This window comes from Mauremys reevesii, linkage group 12, assembly GCF_016161935.1.
Source record: "Mauremys reevesii isolate NIE-2019 linkage group 12, ASM1616193v1, whole genome shotgun sequence".
NCBI lineage: Eukaryota > Metazoa > Chordata > Testudines > Geoemydidae > Mauremys > Mauremys reevesii.
Window position 1 is genome coordinate 38128344 of NC_052634.1, and position 23761 is coordinate 38152104.

The 23761-nt window shown below is 52.6% G+C and overlaps 3 non-coding genes and 1 pseudogene across 3 annotated transcripts; 2 read left to right on the forward strand and 2 right to left on the reverse strand.

Moving 5' to 3' along the window:
- LOC120375649 overlaps positions 1–23761 on the reverse strand; it is a 276817-nt pseudogene that overhangs the window by 197985 nt on the left and 55071 nt on the right.
- On the forward strand, positions 10743–10824 carry TRNAS-CGA. Its single transcript has one exon. It is a non-coding gene; the product is annotated as a tRNA-Ser (tRNA).
- TRNAI-UAU lies at positions 14300–14393 on the forward strand. The gene is made up of 2 exons: positions 14300–14337; positions 14358–14393. It is a non-coding gene; the product is annotated as a tRNA-Ile (tRNA).
- On the reverse strand, positions 16205–16286 carry TRNAS-AGA. Its single transcript has one exon. It is a non-coding gene; the product is annotated as a tRNA-Ser (tRNA).

The window sequence follows — 23761 nt, forward strand, 5'->3', positions numbered from 1 at the left end:
CCAAGAGTGGGTGCCCTCGTTGTGCCAAGCACTGCAGAGACCCTGACCGAGAGTGGGGGCCCTGATTCTGCCAGGTGTTATACAACTCAGAGTGAGAGAGAGAGTCCTTGCTGCCAACAGCTCACAGGTGAAATAGACAAAAGTGTGGGAGGGCGGTTCCCATTTTACAGATAGGGAAACTGAGGCCCGAAGATGTGCTGTAATTTGTCCATGTTTGCACAGAAAATAATGGGACCAAACTGGGAACTGAATCCAAATTTTCTGAATCGCAGCCTGGCCTTTAACCATGAGCCAAGCATTGTTGATTGCATGGCAGAGGCCTCAATGGAAATTTTCAGAATCTCTGTCATTGGAGGATTTTAAGAAGGGGTTATACAAACACCTGTCAGGGATGGCCTAGGGATACTTGGTCCTGACTCTCGGGATCCCTCCCAGCCCCACCTTTCTATATGATTCAATAGATCATCCTATTTATAATGACCAAACTTCTCTCTCTGGAATTATCCATTAAATGTTTATTATCCCCCCTCTGTTGCCTGGGGTAGAATGGAAGAGGAGAAAAACCTGTCTCAACAGAGGATGCAAACGTCAGTTTGTTCTCTCTTCATGTTTTACAGAAGCTTAGAGAGAGGAAGACACATTACCTGCCTAAGGTGGTAGAGAGGACAGAGAGTTTATTTCATTTTGGGTTGTGAATATAAGTGGAAGAGTGGCTGTCACTACCACCCAATGTGGGGCTTTAATGCACGACCATGGGATTTAAAGTGTTATGTGCTACCAACTGAGCTAGCCAGGTCTGAGTCTGTTCAGCTGCCCAGTCTCCATGTAGAAGGAGCCCTGAGGGTATTTATTTGCGAGCTGAGGTTCCCTTTCTGACATTCGCCTTTTTTCCTGATTATGTCTCCAGCGAGCAAACCGGAGCTGTCACAAGGCTGGTTAGATGCTGCTTTCTAGACCAGAGAGCTGGGGTTGGTTTAGCATGCTGCCGCCATCAGCTGGTCAGAGAAACCAGGGTGGGATTTAGGATTCTCCCACAATGGAGAGGTGCTGTTAGACTCATCTAGTGGGAGAGAGTCTGAAAAAGCTTCTCAGCTCCCAGAGAGGGGCAGACAAGCTGGTGCCACACACACATTTTCACAGGGAATCAGGCCCCCCTTGGGAAAAACTCAAAAGAAACCCAGGCCCAGGAATGTCAGAGAAGGGAATCAGTTTGCGCTTTAAGAGGTGGGTGAGGTCCTTAGATCCCTCCAGCGCCTGATAGAACCATTTGTGGGGAAGGGCCAGGGAAGCGGAGGCGGACAAGGAGAAGGAAAAAGGGCTTGCAGCTGTTGTGCAATCACCATGCTCCCAGCAGAAGGGTCCGGGGAGTTCAGCACTTTGGCTGCTGGTTGAGGACACAGAACTCACAAGATGGCAAAGCTCAGAGTCCCAAGTCAGAATGTGATCAGCTGACACCCAGGGGGAGCAACACCCCTCCCTTGGTTTCTGTGCCAGAGCTCCTATCAGCTCAGTGTCCTTCCTGCAAGAGTCGGCTGCTGAGAGGGTTGCGATGGGTTAAATGAAGGCAGAGGACAATTGTTCCTCATGGGTTTTCTTTGTATTGCTCTGTGATCCTGCTGGAGGAAGCTGAAGCATCATTTGAGTTTGTTTCAGTGGCTTGGATTGGGCTCAGGTTGTGACCCTGAGTACAGGGGTTCCTGCACTCTCTGCTCTTAGCCCCTCAGGGAGTGGACAATGGAGTTGCTTCAGAAATTGGACAGAAAGTAGCCTAAGGAAGTGTAGCATAAGTGAGAAGAAGAACAACATCATCACTCCTTGGTGGTCTAGTGGTTTGGATTTGGCATTTTCACAGCAATGGCCTGGGTTCAATTCCCAGTCAGGGAAAAGTGACTTCACCTCAGAAATCATTCATTCATCATTCATGCCCGTCACCCCAACCGGGGTATGGGCCACAACCACAGATCTCCATAGTCTTCTATCCTGGGCCATTCGCTCTAGCTGGTTCCAGGTATAGCCCATTTTTTTGCTATCAACCTGAAGGTCGCGTCGCCAGGTATTTCTTGGGCGGCCTCTTTTCCGCTTGCCTTGGGGGTTCCACTGCAGTGCCTGTCTGGTGATGTTGGTTGTCTGCTTGCGTAGTGTATGTCCTATCCAGCCCCACCTTCTCCTTCTAATTTCTTCCTCTGCTGGGAGTTGATGGGTCCTGTCCAAGAGGTGGATGTTACTGATGGTGTCTGGCCAGCGGATCTGGAGAATCTCTCTTCATGTCCTGAATACAGCAACAGCTCTCCTGTCAACAGTCGTCTCTGTCCAGCTTGCGTCCATCTTGTCTCGCTAATGCCTAGTAGGGTCAGGTTGTTGCTCCTCATCTCTGCTGCAACCTGCGCCGTCTTTCCTGACTCGTACATGGTCCTCACATTCCATGTGCCGATGGTAATCCTCCTGGTTGTAAGAAGGGTGATCGGCTTAGTGGCTTCCTCGCGGCTTTCACCACCCAGCGTCATGCATCTTCGAGTTGAAGACCCTTCTTTTCCAGGCTAAAAGTCTCTGTTAACTCTATTGTTGGCGTTTCTGTAGCAAGCTGATTTTTACAGGGTGGAGTTGCTAGCCCCACGCCCAACCCTCCTCCTTTACCCTGACTTGGGACAGGCAGATGGCCCCAAAGGACCTCTCTGGTGGAGTTTCACATCAGAAAACCTTCAATTATTTTTCACTTCCAATTTAAACAAATCCATGTTTTTTCCTGGTTCCCCCATCTTCTACATGATGTTGGGAAGGGCTTTGGAGACCATATAAAAATCAAAGCTTCCCACTGACTAGTAACAGAATATGGGCATGTTTCCTGTGTGCACCTGGAAGTCCAGGCTGCATGCCCTTTACACAAATAGACGTGCAAATTATTCCCCTTGCTAGCTAGCCTAACCAACATTATAATAACAATAATAGACATTCAGGTTGACCCAAGATGAATTTTTTCCCAATTTTCTTGCTGAAACAAAACCAAAAATCATTTTGGGTTAACCAAAATATTTCAGCAAATAAAATATTCAGCCAAAAATTTTCATCCCACTCTTTGGAAGTAACTATCCCGGAGAAACTGATCATTAGCCTCTTCCATTCCTGAGGTCTAGCTGCTGAAGTGTTCTAAGCATGGACAATGGGCCTTTCACCTGTTGCCCACTGGTTACTACCTTGCTCAGGTAGCTACTGATGAAAGGGAATGTGATTTAGTGGCAGACCTACTTCTATCTCTCTGCCCAACTAGGGATGTTTGTTTCAAATTGCTTGTAAAAATACAATAAATGCATTTTGTTGGTATCTAAACCTGAGGTCAAGATAAAACATTGTGATTGTAAGTCAGTGAGAAAATCTCTGCTGAGTTCTACAGAAGGAAGGTTTTCTCATCAGGCTCTCACACAAGATAAAAGTTCTGAAGGTTCTTAGAGCTTCCAGACACAGAGCCCAGAGTTTTCAGAAGGTCTCACACTCACCCCTAGAGCCAGAATTTCAGACGAACTCAGCTGCCATTTGGGCAACAAAAATGTTGGCCAGGTTTTCAGAAAGGCTGAACACACTGAGGGCTGAGCTATTTTGAAAACAAAAGGTGGTAGCAGTTTTTAACTCAATCATCAGAAATGCTGCAAGAGCTCCTCCAATTTGCCCATCTCACAAGGAGACAAAACACAGTCAAATCTCCCAACCAACAAAGCTCACATCTACTCCCCTTTTCCATGGATATTTGCCTGACAGCTCCCAGGGACCCATTCAACAAGACAGGAAATCCAAATTCAGTAAAGTCAAGGGAAAGTTTTTCACTGCAGGTTTCACTGACTGGGAAGGGTCATACAGAAAATTTTGGTCATTTAATGCAAGACTACTAGGCTCTCCCTTATTCCATTCCTGTCTCTGACATTTCCTTTTTCTCAGGCACAGGGGGTGACTTATGTCTGGATTCTCTCTGTCTCCCATCAGGTGTTGAGATAGTGAGTGAGAAAGAGGAGGAGAATCCCCAGCAGGAAGATGCTGAGCAAGTAGAACCACATGGGACGTTATCAGGAAGACCCAAAGGAAATGTTTCTGGGAGTTGTGCACTGCCAGAAAAAGCAAAAGCCTGTGAGACTCAGCAGAGGCCAGAGGAAAATTTAAGTAGGCTCTCAGACCTTATTACACACGAGAGTATCAACTTGGAAGAGACACGCTACACATGCCATGAGTGTGGGAAAAGCTTCAATGGGAGTTCAGACCTTTTCACACATCAGGGAATCCACAGAGGAGAGAGACCCTACATGTGCTCTGAGTGTGGGAAAAGCTTCAGTCGGAGCTCACACCTTACCTCACATCACATAATCCACACAGGTGAGAAACCTTATGGATGCTCTGAGTGCGGAAACGCTTCAGTTGGCGCTCACATCTTATCAGACATCAGAGAATCCACACAGGAGAGATGCCCTGCACATGCTCTGAGTGTGGGAAAAGCTTTAATTGGCACTCACAGCTTATCACACATCGTAGAATCCACACAGGAGAGACGCCCTACACGTGCTCTGAGTGCGGGAAACACTTCAGTCGGGGCTCAAGCCTTATCACACATTTGAGAATCCACACAGGAGAAATGCCCTACACATGTGCCGAGTGCGGGAAAAGCTTCAATCAGAACTCGCACCTTATCACACATCAGAGAATCCACACAGGAGAGACGCCCTACACATGCTCCGAGTGCGGGAAAAGCTTCAGTCAGAGCTCTAGCCTGAGCAGACATCAGAGAATCCACACAGGAGAGAGACCCTACACATGCTCTGAGTGTGGGAAAACCTTCACTGAGCGCTCAGACCTTGTCAGACATCGCAGAATCCACAGTGGAGAGAGACCCTACAAGTGCTCTGCATTTGGGAAAAGCTTCAATCAGAGGTCATTCCCTATTAGACCTCAGAAAATCCAAATGGGAGAGAACTGTAAGAAATGCCTTGATTAGGGCTGGCCAAAGATTTGTTTTTAAAAAAAATCACATTTGCTAATTCCAATATAGTGATCTTTGCACCATCTTCACCGTGGTCTCTCAGCTCCCCCAAATGAGTTGCCTCTTTCTGCCTTTTGCAGCTCACCCTTCTTTGGGGTCAGTCCTGTGATCTTTTCTATCAACTCCTTTCCTTTTGACTCATAGGAGCGTGCCCCCCTCCAGCCAGGAATGTTCATCAGCTCCAGGTGGGGGAGAGAGGGTTGATTCCCAAGAAGCAACACTGAGGCAAAAGCTACCTGTGCCTTCCATCCACTAGGGCTGCACATGGCGTTGGCTGCTCAAGTTAGTGATCTTGGTGTAAAAAGACAGTTATAGTTGTAGAGTGGATGCAGCCCAGGGGCAGTGGTTGGCATTAGCTTTCCCCTGGACCTGACCTAAACTCCATCACTTTTCCTAGTCTAAACAAACCCTGAGCAGCACGGTTATACTGTTCCCCATTTCACAGCAATTGTTAGTCATCGAGTTCCCTTTGGAAACAAATTGTTTCATTCCCAGTTGCTCTGATGTTGCTTCAGGTTGTGCTGGGGAGCAGATATTTTTCCTACCATTTTCCTCACTTAAAATATATTGAACTATAACGAAGAGCAGCAACAGGGCAGGGATAGGGGAAAATGTCATTTCACCCTCTGTAACAACAGAAGAAGATAGGGTAAGTCAGAGGGATTCCGTTATTCCCCATCACCATCCCAATCCCTCTGTTGTTCAATCTGTTAGGTCAGTATTTTTTCTAACGGTCTGGGAAGAGGATTCCCTAGTAAATGACTTTTAACTAAGCACGATACCCCTGCATTGGGCTTCCAAAGCAGTTGTGGCCAGGCCCTGCAGGAGGTTGCTCCTGAAGAGATCTCCTTCCTAATCAGGTGCATGTTGCCTTTTATTTGGGAAATGCAATTCCTATCTAGGTAGAGATGGGAAAATGGAAGTGATGTTTCTGTTCAGCTCACCCCTGGGAGATGCTGCAAATATGTAGAAAATGAAATCCGTGTTGAATGTGATATAGCTGCAGAAAGAGACCTATTTTCCATAGATACCTGACATTTGGTGTTTTACAGGGATTCTAAACCGCACCTGAATTTAGTCCCTAATTTAAATCTGTGCCACCAGATTAAAGAAATGAAAGGGCATATTTGGGGGAGTTGTACCTCACTATCACTATTGATACGTTGTGTGGTTGGTGAAGAATTCTACACCAGAGACGTGTAAAATTACTCCAAGTAAGGTCAAAGATTTGACAAGAACTCAGGTAGAAATTGCAGGTAGTGGTGGTTGATTTTCACCCCAGAGATGGAAGCTATGGTGACCTGTGGCCTAGGTAAACTATTTTTAGAACCCTGCTCCCTAGTTAAGTGGCATTGGTCCCACTCGTAAAGGACGCCATGATTAAATTGGGCACAACTGTCTTTTACCATTTGGATCCAAAGTTTCATGAAGCACAGAAACAGCTGATTCCTTCAGAGTCATTCCATGCCTATGGGCCCCAATCTGGCTGTCTTGTTGGACAAGAAGCACTTCCGTGCTGGGCAAACGATGGTAGCCAATGAGGGAATGTATCAGATTCGAAGTTCAGATTGCAGGATACTTGAATGCTGAGTCCAGAGTCTGTGGTTTAGTCCAGGCCTGCACAACTCATAAAGCGGCGAGGGCAATATTGCTCCAAAGAAAACAGCTGAGGGTTGAAACCGCCCCGGTCCCACTAACCCCGTGCCACTGAAATACCCCCAAATGCCACGCAGCCCTCCCAAAACAACCCCAGCACCGCCCGCCCCATGGAAACAAACCCTCCTTCCCAGCACTGCCCTGCCAAAACAGTGGTATTGCACCTTGGTAATATGTTATAGCAGGCCCCTAAGGTAGTGTAATTAAGGTAAAAGAAAAATGTCCTTTTGCTAGAAGTAGAATAAGATCTTCCCCACGTTGTAATCAGTTGCCCTGTTGAATGAATGAGGTGGGACTGAGGAAGGTGTAGAAGGTCAGCCACTGACTCACCACTCACCTTCTCAGCCCCCGCTCACCTCCTCAGCCCCCTCCACTGCCGCCGGCTCACCCACCCCACCACTGCCTTCCTGCTCGCCTCCTCAGCCCCCCACAGCTCACCTGCCTGCCCGCCCGCCGCCTCAGCCCCCCACCCCCCGCAGCTCACCTGACCCCCCCCACTGCCTGCCTGCTCGCCTCCTCAGCCCCCACGGCTCACCTGCCTGCCTGCCCACCGCCTCAGCTCTCCTCCCCACCGCCAGCTCACCTGACCCCACCAATGCCCTCCTGCTCGCCTCCTCAGACCCCACTCCCCGGCTCACCTGCTCCCCCTCACCTCAGCTCCCCATCCCCGGCTCGCATATTCACCCCCTGCCACTGCCCTTCCGCTCTCCTCCTCAGCCTCCCACCCCCCAGGGCAGTGATGAGCTGCCAAAATCTTAATGACCGGTTCCCGCCTCCCCCCCCCCCCGGGTCATGGCCCACCCCCGCCCCCCGGGACTCCTGCCTCATCCAACGCCCCGCGTTCCTTGACACACACCCCCAGGACCCCTACCCCATCCACCCTTCCCTGTCCCCTGACTGCCCCCTGTCACCCCATCCAACCCCTCCTCTCATTCCTGATGGCCCCCCTGGGACCCTTGCCCCATCCAACCACCCCTTCTCCCTGTCCCCTGACCGCCCCTGGAACCCCTGCCCCTGATGGTTCGTGTGGGAAGCCTGGGAGGGCTGAGAAGCAAATGGTGGCTCAGGCCCAGGGAGGCAGTGGGGAGGTGGGTGAGCTGGTGTGGGGAGCGGTTCCCCTGTGCGCCCCCCAGGTTACCTGCTGCAGTATGGGTGTCCCCCCTGCCCCAGCTCACCTTGTCTCTGTCTCCACATTGCTGGACCTGAGCACGAAGCCGCCAAACCGCTTCTCTTCCCGCCAAGGCTTCCTTCGTGAACAGCTGATTTGCAGGAAGCAGGGGGGAGGGGGGAAAGTGGGACGGGGCATTCAGGGGGGAGGCGGAGCGGAGGTAAGCTGGGGCCAGCCGCCAGCTCACCTGCTCCCCAGCCACTGCCTGCCCACTCGCCTCCTCAGGCCCTCTACCCCGCCGCCGGCTCACCTGTCCCCCTGCCACTGCCCACCCGCTCACATCCTCCAACCCCCCCTTCCTCACCCGCTATAGTGTCATACAGGAGGCCTGTGCTATGCAGGGGGTCAGATTAGATGCTCTAATGGTCTTTTCTGGCCATAAAGTCAACTAATTTCTGAAAAACTGAGTGCAGCATTGGGAGCAGCGTCTGATGTTTTCCTGTCTAGCCGGCTTGCTGCCTAGAATGAACGCTCCTTGAGTGGGGTGATCCACAGGGAGTAGCTCAAACCCCCAAAGTGCCTGGCCTGGGGCAGGACATTAGCCCAGCAAGGGAGGGATGTGGCAGTGACATCACAAAGGCCTTTTGCAGGACCTCAGACTATTGGTCAAAGGTGGTGGGGAGGTGGTGACCTCACAGAGAGATGCTGACATCAGCCAGGCAGGACAGGGGCGAGGGGCCAGGGAAACCTCAGAGACCCCTGTGGCTTTGCTTCAGCAAGTCTCCTTCTCCAGGTCTCTCTTTGAGGACTGAGGGAGTATTCGGGTTCACATATATGAGTGCCAGGAGGAACCTCTTTTGAGTTTTCTCCTTCCCTTTTCCTGATTTTACTAGAGACCAGCCATCCCTGTTTAGAAGGTAAGAGCCTCCTCAAGGTTTGAAACCTGTTCAGTCTGATCCATCTGGTGACAAAGTCTAAGCATGGAAAACACTAGCTTAAGGAGGCAGAATTTTATTCCGCACCTGGGATTTTGTCCCCTAGAATTACTGGAGACATTAGGGTTTGTCCTTTGTGTTTCACCTTTTCCACCATCCTTTCCTCCTTTCTCGTCTCTTGCTTCTTTTGTCCTTTCACCTGTTTCCCTCCCAACATCAAGAGCGGGGTGTGTGTGTGTGTTGCAGGGAAGTGCTCTGCAGCCCCCACTGTGGGAGGTCCACCCAAAAATGTGGGGCTGAAATAGTGCTCGGGCAGTGATCCCCACCAGTGACCTGGGCCATCCTTTGGGCTCCCTGGTGAGAACCCTCAGCCTCCCGTCCTCAGTCTCTACCCTGATTGGCTGAGCAGGGGGTTACTGACAGGGAGGAGACTCAGGTGAGGAGCCAGGCTGGGCTCAGGGAGGGGTGAGGAGGGGGCTGTGAGCACCCCGGGCCCAGGCCCTTGAGCAGTGCTATGGGGGCGGGTCCTCAGCTCAGGAGTCTGGCCTGAGCCACTGAACCCCACTGACACTAGATGCTGCCACTTTAATCCTTGGTGCTCCATTGGGCACGGGGTGGGAGGCACCTCCCAGGGAGTCCAGGACAGTGGGGGGGGGGTCTCTTTGCTATGGACTCCTGAAGGAGTTGGGGGTTGATGACACTGAGGCTACTTGGAATCAAATACATTTGAGATATGAGTACATAGCCCATATTCATAACTTCAAATACAAAAATGGTGCCCACATACAGCCAGCATCATTATAACCAGCAAATCATAACCTTGTCCTAGACACCTCACACGCCAACCTTTGCACAGTATTTGCTGCACATATATAACACTGGTGGCAACTATGATCTCTACAGTCCCAGTTCATATTAATAACGTCACAGAAGGCTATAGAGAAGTGGGAGGGAGGCGTCTTCCAGCCGGCCTGTCTCCTCCGTTTCTCCCTTGCCGCTTGAGCCGAGGTGGGAAAGGAGCGAAACGTGCCCGGCTGAAGGTTTTGCGCTCGGCCTTGAAGATTAAGCCTGACCCCCCAGCATGGCTAGGTCGGGGTTGTCCTGGGCTCTGTGGGGGGAGGGCTCAGCTGGGAGAAGGGGCAGACGAGGGGATTTTGTCTCTGATAGATAAGGGTTTTGTCAGCGGGAAGCTGTAGGTCACATGCTGGGGGTGACAGTGGGGTTTGAGCTGGGGGCAGCAGCAGCAGGGGAGCAACGTGTGTGTGTGGGGGGGGTTCACTTGGTAAAAATGAACCTGCCAAGCCGCTCCCTCTGCTGGAGCAAAGCCTCTCATTTATCTCCTCAACTCCTCCATGAAAATCTCCACCCCTCCCCCGGCACTGAGAGACCCCCTCACTCCCATGGAGATTTGTAATTGTTCTAACTCTTCCTTGGCCTTGTCCAAATAGTTTTTCCAGAAAAATGATCAAGGACATTTCAAAAGAGAAAAACAAAACAAACCAGAGAAAGCCCCACCACACCCAGTTTGGGGCTGAATTTTTCTACTGTAATTTTGAGACAATAAAACTCACCCCTCTATTGGCCAGAAACCAAAGCCAGACCTCCTCCGCCGTAGCTGTGACTTCTGCTACCGAACCACCAATGCACTGACTCCTCTTGTGAGACATTTCTCTGCACTGCTGCTAATCCAGTTACTGACTCCAGGAAACATTTTCCTTAGCCTGGCTCCATGTGTCACTGGTTTCTATAGCAAAAGCCAGTCCCTGGCCCTGTGGTCCAGACATCCTCATTCACATCAAGCTTCAAGTTGAGAATCATTTCCCCTTCCCGCTCTGTGGGAGGGGAGACTTTTAAACGCACTCTCTGTGCGACTGCACATGGCTAAGCAAAGAGAACAAACCCCCAATCCCCCCTGTGCTTTGGGAGCCAGGTTTGCGGTGGGAATTCTGTAGTTCAGATGACTTCACACCTGGGCATTGTGATTCTTTACCAGTTTCTCTGGCATTGGGGCAATTTTGTGCTCACAGCTGTGATGGCCGAGTGGTTAAGGCGTTGGAGTCGAAATCCAATAGGGTTCCCCTGCGCAGGTTTGAATCTTGCTCACAGCAAGGCCTGTGTTTTAGCCAGTCCCTCACCCGGGCAATACCTCTGTACAACCCCCTGAGACACTCTCAATTCTCTCCCAACCCCAAGTAAATCCTGTTCTGCTCCTTTCATAGAGATCCCTGGGACACCCCCTCACACTGTGTCCCTGAGGGGTCAGGCAAACTCTCAGCACCTGAAGCCTCTGCCACTCACCTGGTGCCCCATAGATCAGCCATAGCCCTGGTTCTGCTCCTCTCTCTAGAGTGTGAAAGGAGCCAAGTCAGTGACTCCATGGGAGCTACGGGGCTGCAGAACCAACAGAGAAAAAATAGGTGCTCAGCGCCCACTGGCAGCCAGCTCCCCCCCCCCCCCACTACAGGCCTTGCTGACAAGCTCCTCCTCTTCCCCTTCAGCACCTCCCACCTGCCAGTGATCAGCTGTTCAGTGGGGTGCAGGAGGCGCTGGGCAGGGAGGGGGAGGAGAAGGGACAGTAAGAGGTGGGGGAGGGAGAGGAATGGGGCAGGAAGGTGCAGGCCGGGAAGAGATGGGACAGGGGTGGGGGCTTGGGAGAAGGGGTGGAGTGGGGGCAGGGCCTAGGGTGGAAAGGGGGGATTTGTCACAGACCCCTCTAGGGCCGGCCCTGAAGGGAAGCACCGACTATCACAGTGACAATAGAACTGACCAGCATTGCGGGGGAGGCTGAGGGAGATCCGCACTCACCAGGTCTCTTCTCTCCCCCACAGTGAGCCAGACACTGCTCTCTCCTGGCTCTCACTCTAGCAGCTGGATGCCAAGGAGCCATTTCCCCACAGGAAGTGCATTGAGTGCCCCTGTGGTGCTGGGGGGCTGGCGCTGCTGCTGCCTGTGGGGCTGGCAGGGGGGCTGATGTCTGCACAGACTCTCAGCTGCCAGGCCGGAGGAGGCACTTGGGACCTTACCAGACTGGCGCAGTGAAGACGGGGGGTTGACAGAGCAATACAGACGCTCTCCAGAGCACGGAGCAGCAGCCGCCCATGCAGCCAGGCAATGAGCATTTCCCACAGCCTGGAGCTGAGGGGGAGGCGGCAGCTGCTGTTCCAGCTCCTCGGGGACAGGCCCTGTCAGCCAACAGCCACTTCTTACTCCCCACAGCTAAGGGCGTCGGGTTCCTCCGGTGGGGGTGTGGAGCAGCCGTTCGTTTTCCTGTTCGCACTCCTCTGCGGTGTGAAAATCGGGGAGGGGAGGCACAAGCCCCACTTCCCTCCTGAAATGACGCCCAGTGGGGGAAGCCAGGACAACAGGGTGGGGTGGCAAGTGGTGGCCAGACTCTCACCGCCAGGGTCTAGTCTAGCTCAGGGTCCAGCTCAACCTCCTCCCCACACCACTGGCCCCCAGTCCCCTTCCGCCACCAGGTCAACCCGGGCACTAGGGCAGGAACAGGGTGAGGCAGCAAGTCAAGCTGAGCAAGGCAGGCAAAAGCGAGTCTTGTCTTCATGGGCCGCTCACAATGACGTCCTTTTGTGTGCAACTGCTGCAAAAACATCCCAGGCAGAGAAGTAACAGGCCCAAATAGTCCCCAACAGCTGCCTAAGTAGCTCAGTTGGGAGAGCGTTAGAGTGATGATCCAAAGATCCCTAGTTTAATCCCAGGTTTTGGTGGATTATTCATCCCCCTTTGTGCAGTGGTGGCTTGTTTTCTGGAAGCACAGCAGTGCCTGCACCCAAGGTGAGTCTCTGAGCTTGAGCTCTGCAGTAGGAAAAGATACTGTGGGCTTCTGCCCCTAGTTGGCTGGCCTGACCTTTAACAATGAAGGACGGGAGTTGTCTCTCCTACAGGAGTTATTGGTGGACCCAATATGGCAGGAAGAGAGCAAGGCAGGGTGACCCTCAGGAATGGTGCCAGGGAACTGCTGGGCAGTGACAGGCAGGAATAAGGGATGAAAACTTCCCTGTGCAGCTGAGCGAGGGCAGTACCCTGGAAGGGGCATCTGTGAAAATGGCCTACATTTAGGCGGCCTGGCTACCTCAGCTGGCAGCACCTCTGGCTCTTACTCTGAAGGTTGAAGTTACAGTTCCCTGTCTGGGTGCTTGGGGCTCCTCTTCAACAATACAACACACAATCTGCTTAAGCCCCCACCCAGTAACCTGGGGAAACTAACCCTGGCCACTGGGTGCCTCTAAGAGGTGATACTTTCCCCACTCACAACCACTGAGTGTAGAAAAGAAACTTTAAGGAAAAAGGAGGAAGATCACCATGTATTAACTTGGGAAAACACCACAATCATAACACAACACTATGAGCAAAACACCCACCCACAGTGCGCTGGGCAGTGGCCTTTTGCCTCAGGCTCCTAAATCCAGACCCCAGAAGCTCTGTGGATGTGCCCCTCCCTTCACTGCACCTCACCCACAGCTGCTGTCCTGGGTCACTGAAAACCCAGAGTTCACCTCTCACCTCCTGGGGGGAAAGCCCCTTTCCACCTCCGCTGTCTGGCCACATTGCCGGCCACTTGCCGTTCCACCCTGTCACCACTCTGCTGGCCACCCTCTCTCCTCTGGGATGTCTTGTGGTCCCACCAGAAGCAGGGCAGGCTCCCTAAAAGCAGGGCCGCCCAGAGGATTCGAGGGCCTGCAGCAAAGCGGGGGAGCAGACATAAAAAAGGTGCCACCCGCTGTGGCGCTTGTACTCACTGGGCGGCGTCCGAGTCTTCAGTGGCGGCGGGTCCTTCACTCGCTCCGCGTCTTCGGCAGCACTGAAGGACCCGCCGCTGAAGTGTTGCCGAAGACCCGGACTGCTGCCGGGTGAGTAAAAATTAAAAAGGCGCCTCTAGCCAGGGAAGGGATTCTTGGCCAGGGCTTGTGGGGCAAATTGCCCCACTTGCCCCCCGCACTTGCCCTGCCTAAAAGTAGCAGCCACCAGAGCCCAAACAGTAGCCCCACCCCTTCCACTCGAGGCCACGCCCCTGCCCCACCCCTTATTCCCAAGGCCCCGCTCCTACGCTGCCTCTTACCTCAAGACCCCTCCTCCCGCTCACTGCTCTCCGCCCCCTCCCCCACTCACTCGCCCTTACAGTCATTACAAAGTGGCAAGGCAGAGCCCTCCCATTTTTAAAAGCCCTGGGGTGTTGTTCCCCCCTGTTCCGGCACCCCTGGGGCCCTGCCCTTCACACAGCTCTCCCTGATTTCAGCTGTTAGTGAGGGAGCCTCACTGCTAGCGCAGACTCGGCAGTTCCTTGCATGAGAGACACTGTCGCAAAGCAGGACTAATGCTTAGAGCTGGTTATCAGTGATTTCAGATCTGTTGGTCTGCAGCAAGACTCTCCATTGAGTCTTAACCAGCTCTGTTATTACACAGGGAAGAACAAAAGGGTCAAATGGTGCCTGGAACCCTTAAGAAGAATCCACCCCACTGAGTACAACACTTGTTGCTACCTGCTCTCAGCCCCACTGAGAATGTTTTGGGGGGGTCACTCCTTGGCTTTATCAGCCTAGGGGTCTCAGAAAATCTTAATTAACAGGTGCTCCAGTGGCGCAATTGGTTAGCGCACAGTACTTATAGGGCAGTGCTGAGAGGAGCTATGCTGAGGTTGTGAGTTCAAGCCTCACCTGGAGCACTGGTTTTCATTAACCAAGTGGCATCACCCCCTCATTTGGCCCTGTGGAATGTAGAATTCCAGCCCTGGGACACTGAGACAGGGGAGGAGTCAGAAATGCCCCCTTCACTTATTAGCTTCTCTCCAGAGCACAGGTCAGAATCTACCATCCTTTCTCCCCCACCAGCCCCTGTGCCAGGATCCCTCAAGCAGAGCCTGGAGTCCTGCCCATGGCATCTGTACTATTAACACAGACTAAGTGACAGGGACAAAACACTCAAATCCCGCCTGGTGCGGGGAGCCAGGTTTGCTCTTCAAATTCTGTCCTTGGTACATTTCCAGGCCTGGGAATGTCCCACAACAGCATTGAATGGGAAGCTGCCTGCAGAACAGTGACACTGCACAGAGCTCCTGTGGAGGAGGGGTGGGAATTAGTAACATTTTGAGGATCATTTGGGAAATGAGCCTTTGCTGACAAGGTTTGTCTCTGTTCATATTTCACCTTCAGGTGTTATGTTGAGGGATCTTTAGTATATTTTTGTGAGGTTAATAACTATCTCCTCAACTTTATTTACTCAACTTAAAAATTGGTGTCACTTGATTTTTGCATCTCCCTGTGAAAATACAACTGACACGTGTGGCTTTCTACAGGGGGTCATGATGTTAAAGTTGGGGAATTCAGTCTCTGTACTTCTGGGGGGGGTGTTGCTTTTTTACAGCTGCCTCACGTCCAGGCACACTGGGCTATTAGCTGCACCCACTGTCCTTGCCAGGGGCCCCTGCTGACCCCTGGAGCTGCACTGCAGTGCTGGGGTGACTCTGCAGGTGGAGAAGCTGCTGTGGAGCAATGTAGAGCAGGTGCAGGAAGGAGACGGGGTCACTATTCTCATGCTGAACTGCAGTTTTCCATATTTGGGACTAGATTCATAGACTTAAGGTCAGAAGGGACCATTATGATCATCTAGTCTGACCTCCTGCACAATGCAGGCCACAGAATCTCACTCACCCACTCCTGTAACAAACCCCTAACCTATGTCTGAGTTATTGAAGTCCTCAAATTGTGGCTTAAAGACCTCAAGGTGCAGGGAATCCTCCAGCAAGTGACCCGAGCCCCATGCAGAGGAAGTCGAATGTCCGAGAACAATTCTAGGGGAAGGTGAACGCAGAGCAATGACACTGGAGATGCCCAGACCTCCAAAGTGGAAATTAATAATGGGAAGATCATTTGTGAAATTAGTCGTCACTGACAAGCTTTGTCTCTGTTCCTATTTCACGCTGTGGTGTTAGTTAGAGGAATCAGGACAGATTTTTACTATATTAATTAAACACTTAATTGTATTTAATCAAGCCAAAAACTTAGTATCACTTATTTTTTCTCTGTCCTAGCAAGAATGAATTGAATTTTGTGACTTTCTGGAAAGTGCAGCGAGATGAAATGTGGGAAATTCAGTCTCTGTGTTTGTGAGCTGATGTTTTCCTCTCACAGGTCAGTGCCTGCATTGAAATACCCAGAGGGATCTAAGGGCTGGTGTACGCTGAGCACTGAATTGGCAGAGCGACGTCTCTCAGGGTGTGACCCTCCCCACACCCATAGAGTTAAGGTGACCTAAGCCTGGGTTAGATAGTGCTAAAGAAAAGGAAGAATTGTTCTGTCCATGTAGCTATTACAGGGATGGGAAAATCCCTCCAGTCACTGTCTACTCCAAAGTGCTATAGCAGTCCCACGGCAGCGTTTTAAGTGTAGACAGAGTGAAACTAGATTTATCTCCAGTTGGCACTGTGGATGCTCAGGCACTAAGACTGCAATAATAACAACAGCAGCGCAGCGCTTACGTAGTTGGCAGGATTTGAACCTGCGCAGGGAGACCCCAATGGATTTCTAGTCCATCGCCTTAACCACTCGGCCACAACTACTTGATATGCATCCATTTCACTGCATGATGATTTTGTTCTCACTGAATTGTCACTTCAAATTGTTTGCTCAGACCAGCTTCCCCAGCACACTCATGGCTGCATCAGTGTAAGTGTGTCCTGGGCTGAACAGCGAGAATTCCTGCCCATTTCCCTTCCGGCTGGAGCAGCATGAGAGTGTGTTTGTGTGAACGACATTGCTGTAGATTGTTGTTCATTCCCCACTCTGACAATTCAGACAGTCCCTTTCCTAGTCAAATCTCCAGCACATCGTTCCAATAGCAGGGGGCAGGATTTCTTTGGGGAACTGAAATTTTTCAGAGGGCTGGTGCGTGAACTCAGCCTTGCATTCCATCCCTGATGTTTCATGGACTAACAACAGCAGCAGAAAGAAAGAGCGGAGCCAATATTTCCCTGGCAGGGATGCAGGTGCCATGACCCCTCTGTGTGACCGTCGCCATTGCAGGAGAAAAAGGTTCACTGGCATCGAATGCCCTGGCTCAGACCAGAGACACAGGGAGGTTTTGCTGTTTATGGATCTGTGCAAAGGAAATTTTGTCTCTGTGTGAAACTGAGGTCAGAAATGAAACATCCACATGGTGGTCCAATGCTCTAGGGAATGTGGGTGAAGGACTCGGGCTGAGAAATGATTTAACAGGGGTTTGTTTCAATTTATTGCCCTGTTTAAAATCTATGGCTAAAAGGCAGCCACTGTTGTTAGTACTTGTACCTGTGTAGGGACACCCCAGTGGGTGTCAAGTCCATTGCCTTCACCAGGGGCAGTCGATTATTTTAGCAAAGTACAAATTTCTTGGTCAAGGCCTAGGCTCCAGAGAAAACAATACACAGCTGGTAAGAAGAAGTACATCAAAAGGTTTTGCAGCCACCATGGGCATAACTATGATGTGTCGTGTTTCACTCTTTCTACCTGGCGCCACCTCCTTTCCCTTTAGCCTTGTAGTTGACCAAGGGCAAAGCTGAACATCTCCTCAGATACCAGGGTGTGTTTATGTCCATTCCTGCGAGCTACACAGGGGTTTGATGTTGCTGCTTTCAATCCTCTGGCTCTGCCGGGATAAGGAACAATTCAGGCTGTCACTGAACTGAAGGAGGAAGATCAGTTTTTGACAGGCAGAGGGACGCCTCCTCTTAAAGGTGTTTGTCTGGCTGGCAGTCCTGGTTCCCAGGTCTCGCCCGTGGGGCGCCAGCAGTTTTGGGACCGGGTCACTACCTTGGCCCCACCTGCCACCCCCAGGCGCTTCCCCCCAGGGGCCCCATCAGTGCAGCGGAGCTGAGCAGTGTCTGCCTGCTCGCTCCAGTGGCTGCCGGCCCCTCCCCATGGCAGGGCGGGGTGGGTCTGTGCCTCCGCGCACTGACTCTGCCTGATCACCCCTGTGGCCAATGGGACACTGTGGGGGTGATGCCTGGGGACAGCAGCATGCGGAGGACCCCCAGCCCACCCTGCCTTGGAGACCCAGGTAAGCGCCACACTCCTGACCCCCTTCCTGAGCCTGCAGCCCCACCCCCTCCTCACATATTCCCTCCCACCCCCAAACTCCCTCCCAGAGCCTGCACCCCAATCCCCAGCCCCAGCCCAGGGCCTGCACCCTAGACCTCCCCCCACCCAAACTCCCTCCCAGAGCCTTAGGCAGGTGAGGGGCAGAGTTTTGGGGGGCGGGTTCTGGGCGGTATGAGTGACATTATTGGCCCACTGGGAGGACTGGAGGATTGGCACCGGCCCTAAGGTAAATTGAGGTTGAGACCCTGCTTTAAGGGATTGGAGCAATGCTGGAGAGACTGACGGGCAGCGAGCTGGGGATCTGTGTGTGCCCCAAGGAGAGTTGTTGTTGTGCTCTGGTGACACAGAGCGGGGGTGGGGAGTTTGCAAGCTGTGGTGTTTGTACAGAGATAAAGTTTACTAACCCCCAGGTTAAAAACTGTTCCTGCTCTGAGCTATACAGGACACTCTCTGTTGTGAGGGTAGGTCAGTGGGTGAATGTTTCCCTGCAGGATAATAGGTTTGTAGTTCCAATTCAAGTGATTCCCTTTAAAAACTTTTTCGAATGAAAATCGATTTCCAGACCCATCTCCAGTATGTTCACGAGTTCGCTGAATGGGGGCAGGGTGTTTGAAATGAATTTAAACACTCAGCATTTTCCTGTGCAAATGAATAAAGACCTAGCAGAGCTGTCCAGCAGCTGAAATCAGTTCCAGTCCTCCGCGTCTCTAAGAGGGACACTCGGTAGCTGAGGCATGTGGGACACCTCTGTGGTGAGGACAGGTGAAAAAATGCTGGATTCAATGAAAGCTGAGCCCATAGGAGGGGAAGGTGAACGGCAGCACCACACAGGGTCATAACACTCAGACACGGGGCTTCACTGTCACCTCCCCTGTGTTTTCCATCATTTCTATCCTAAGGAACAGACCCCCACGCACTGTCACACACAACCTTCTCCCCTTGAGCCCCATCCCACCCCTACCCCTCTCCCCCACACACGCCATGGGACACAGCCTCTCGGTGACTCACCCCGATGGGGGCTTGTCTCTGCATCTCCCCAGCAGGGGAGCAGAGAGCCGAAAGGGCCACAGGAGACCAATGGAGCTAGGAAGGGATAGAAAAGACTTCCCCTCCCTTCCCTTCCCAAGAGTCTCGTTAATCTCACCCATGGGACGTTCCAGCACCAGGTGGGCTCAAAGCACCAACCTTCCCCTGATCAACAGAAGGGGGAACCAGCTCTATCACATGGAAGGAGACTCCCCACCTCTGCTGCTGCCATCCTGCAGCCTTTAATATGGATTTGTTTTAGCTAATGCAACCCCCCCACTCAGCTAATCCATCCATGAAACATGGAGACAAGCTCCTGAAAGCAGCGTCCAGTGGTGCAATGGGTTAGTGCCTAGTACTTACAGAGCAGTGCTGAGTGAAGTCATGCTAAGGTTGTGAGTTCAAACCTCACCTACAGCGCTAGCTTCCTTTAAGCAAATGGCTTCTGCCAATCATTTTGCCCTGCAGAAAATACAATTCCAGCTCAGAAGACACCGAGGTCCCCTTGCTTTACATAGAGCAGAGCAGATTCCACAGATCTCCCAGGCTCTGCTCTCCACCAGCCGCCTGTGTCAGGAGGGGTCGAGCAGAGCCCAGAGCACTGCCCCCGACTCCCCCTCAGTCTTTGCTCCCCAAACCACCTGTGTGCTCACCCTCTTCGCTGTGAGACTCAAACCCTGCCTGGCTTTCTGTATGTCGGTGTGGTTTTCTTCTGTCATGTTGATGTGCATGTGGATCCTGTGTGATTTTTGTGGATGCCATATAGTTCTGTGTGTGTGTGTGTGTATGACTTTTGCATGCAGATTATTTTTTGCTAAGTATTCTTTTGGTATGTGGTTTTTGTGCTTTCCTGTTGTGGGCTTTTGCTGTATTTTTTGGTGTGGATTTGTTCTATGTTTTGTGTGGCTTTTCCCTTATGCAGTCATGAGCTGCCAAAATAGTAACAACTGGTTCCCTCCTTCTCACCTCACGAGGGGGTCGTGACCCCCCCCAGGGGGTCATGCCCCATCCAACCCCCCATGTTTTTGATACCCCCCCCAGGACCCAGGACCCATCCCCCCCTTCCCTGTCCCCTGACTGCCCTTTGCATCCCAATCCAACCCCTCCTCTCATTCTTGATGGCCCCCCGGGACCCCTGCCCCATCCAACCACCCCTTCTCTCTGTCCCTGAGTGCCCCCACCACCTCATCCAACCCCTGCTCCTTCCTGACTTTCCCCCGGGATCCTTGCCCCCATTCAATCCCCCTGTTCCCTGCCCTCTGACCGCCCTGACCCCTATCCACCCCCCTACAACCCAGCGAATAACCCCTCCCTGCTCCTGCCCCCTTACCACACTGCCTGGGGCCGGGCCGTGGGCCCGACTCCCGGGCCGGGCCGGCACCGGGGCCGAGCGGGGCCCGACTCCCGGCCTGGGCTGGCACCGGGGCTGGAGCCACCGGGCCCGACTCCCCGGGCCGGGCCGGCACCGGGGCTGGAGCTGCGGGCCCCGACTCCCCGGGCTGGGCCGGCACCGGGGCTGGAGCTGCGGGCCCCGACTCCCTGGGCCGGTCCGGCACCGGGGCTGGAGCTGCTCTGCCGGCACCAGGGCCGGAGCCTCGGGTCCAGAGCTGGGCTGGGTCCGAGCTGCGCAGCCGAACCAGCCCGAGCCAGGGTGCTTGGCTGGGGCACTCGGCTGGGCCAGGGGAGCCGTCCCGCCCGCACCCGGCTTACCTGCCTGCTGCTGCTGCTGCTTTTTTCAGGCTTTCCGTGAACATTTGATTCGCGGGAAGCAGGAGAAGGTGAGGAGAAGGAGGGCGGAGCATTCAGGGGAGAGGGGGAGGTGAGCTTGGGCCGGGGGCCGGGTGGACAGCTGCCCGAGCCTTTGTTAAATTTAAAAGCTTTTTAGAACCGGTTGTCCTGGAACAATTCTAATTTTAAATTTAACAACCAGTTCTTGCGAACCGGTGCAAACCGGCTGGAGCTCACCACTGTGTATATGGCTCTGTGTGCTGTGTGGGTTTGGTCTTTGTTTATGTCTGTGTGGGCCTGTGCAGTCTGTGATGTTCTCTTTCTCTCTATTTGTCTCTCTGTTTGTATCTTCATGTGTAAATTCACTGGAACTTTTCAAACTCTCCACAGCTTTGCCAATTTTCACCAGGAATTTTACTCATTAACAAATTCTCACTTGTTCCCTACCAGTCGGTGACCATTGCCCCAGGGGCCTGTCAGTCTCAGGGGCCTGATTTCCCATTGACCCTTCCCCCTTCTATTGGGACTGGGAACTAGCCAACCAAAAAACCCCACTCAGTTTTAGTAAAGGGCCAACAGTCCCCTTACACAAGCTGGGCCTGTGAAGGAGGGAGAGCTCAGTGGTTTGAGTATTGGCCGGCTAAATCCAGGTTTGTGAGATCAGTCTTTGAGAGGGTCATTTAGGGATCAGGGATAAAAATCTGTCTGTGGATTGGCCCTGCTTTGAGCAGAGGGTTGGACTAGATACCGCCTGAGGTCCCTTCCAACCCTGGTATTCTATGAGAGGGTCACCAATGTTCAGAGAAACTAGCACGAGCTGGTCCTATGGTGTAAGGTTGGCATGCTGAAATCTGAGTTCAAATCTCAGTGGGACCTTGTGGTAAATCCCTGGAGATCCAAGTGCTTTCCTATCTCCAGCTGTATAAGAATGAGTTGTTTACCTTGTGCTGAGTGACTCATACCCACTGGAGCCAGGTCTTTGGTTGGAATGGGGTCTAGAAGTGGCTACGGTTTGACTGGGTGTTTGGGATTTCTGATGCCCACAAGTTTGGCCCTTGTGCTTTCTATCACACTTTTCCTCTTGCCCACATGGCGCTTGAAGAAAGGAGTGTCAGGGCCAGGTTTCATAGTCAGGGCTAGGCAGGAGGGAGGCAGAGTCCCAGGCTGGAGCCCAGCACCTCTCCTCCTCTGGGCGCCTAGGACAGAGGCGGCTGGTGCTGACAGCTCCAAGGGAAGGCTTAAAAGCCACAGAGCAACCAAGGGCAGGGCAAGAGGAGGGGAGAACCATGCCTATGTGTGGCCAGCAGACAGCCACAGAGACACCCAGCCAGGCTTCTCCCTGGCATGCCGAACCCCCACTGAAAACCACCCACAGCCAGCTGCTGATGCTTTGTGGCCAACATCAGAAGATGGTAGGAAAGCAGGGCCAGCCCCCTGGTGGGGCCTCTGACCGTTCCCACTCAAGGTGCTCACTTTGGCAGTGGGGCAGGAGATTTTACCCCAAGAGGCTTTTCCCCAGCTGGCGAGAAGCAGAGAAACACCCAGGCTCCCAAGGTGCTATGTAGCAGTGTTTCCAAGCACTTATTTGGAAAAGGCAGACACTGGGTTTCTCAGGTCCTCTACTGAGTGGGACGGAGACTCTCTGGGCACAAGAAGTTGAATTCCCAGCGAGATGTGAGATAATTCTCTGGAGCCAGGTGCAGGACTTTGGCAGGGAGGCTCAGGCATGGGGGATTGGGGTGCAGTGGACGGACCGGCTGTCTAGGTGCTTAGATTTGGTCTCACTGAGGAGAAGGAGGAATCCTGCTGATAGGCAGTGGCTGTGGAGAAAAAGTGTGATCTCCAGGCTGCTCAGGTCTCCTTCTTCCAGCTCCTCATCTGGCTGAGCTGCTCCACCAGCCTGGACAAGTCCTCTGCATGCTCAGCAAATAGCCCAAGAGCCATTGCTGCCCAAACCTGTGCTGGGGGGTGAGCTTCTGTCTTCCCTGTCCCATCTGCGCTAGAGCAGACCACTAGATTGAGAGAGACAGTCAACAACGATTAAGGCTCAGATTATATAAAGGGGGTCACAGAATTTGTGACTTTCAGAGATCTCAGCGACATTTTCCACCTCAGCCCTGGGGCAGCAAGACTGGAGCTGTTGGCCAGTGGGGGCCCCACAGCTATCAGCCACCAGTGGCGGAAGGGGCTCCCACAGGCCCATGCCACCATGGATGGACCCCACAGCTCCCAGCTACTGTGGGTGGATCCCAGAGCTCCCAGCCACGGGGGGTTGTGCCGATCGGGTGTCCGCACTAAGTTTGGCATCAATATGGGGATCCCGGGGAAGTTTGGGGTCCCCAGGTTGCCTAAGGAGGGGTGAACCGGCCCAGGTCGGAAACGGAGCAGGTCAAATCTCCCCTGCTGATCAGTAGTGGGATCGCGCCTGTGAGTAGCCCCTGCAGCTTAGCCTGGGCAAGACAGTGAGACACGGTCTCTTTTTAGACACCCTCCATCCCCTGCAGAGACTGTATGGGGGGGATGGGAGCACCCATTGTGGGGACCCTGAACTGGTGGGAGGGAGGCACCATGTACCAGGGATCCCGAAACGCGGAACAGGGACACCCACACACCAGGTGTCTTGCAGCAAGAGCTGCAGTCTTGATTTACAAACTGCAAGTGATGGGGAATTTACCACCTCCCTTGCGGAGCTTGTTCCACTAGATAATTAGCCTCACGGTTATAAAATGGTCATTTCCAGTTGGCATTTTCTGACATCGACTACAAGCCCAGGGGGTCTTGTTCAGTGTTTGTCTGGTGAATTAAAGAACACTTTAAATCACATATTCCCCCCTCTGGGAATTTGTAAAATGTATTTAAAACAGTGATTAAATCGCCTCTTAACCTCCAGGCAATGAAATCAATTGAGCTTCTTCAATCTCTCGCTGTAGACAGAAGAGAACAATGCACATTTTCCTTGTTTTTAAAGGCAAAAATCCTGATCTTTCCAATGGGATCTTCTGCTTCAACTGTCAGTTTGGGGAAGGATTTGGCTTCCTAGGTTATAATCTCCCGCTCGGTTATAATCTGCAGTCTGAAGGGTCAAATTTAGACGAGGCCATTAGTGCTGCCCCCGTCTGGCCAGAGAGGGGAGCTCACAAGCAGAGTTGAAAGCTGGAGCTGAGAGGGACCTGGCAGGACACGCGGGGCACGAAGCCTCTCACGT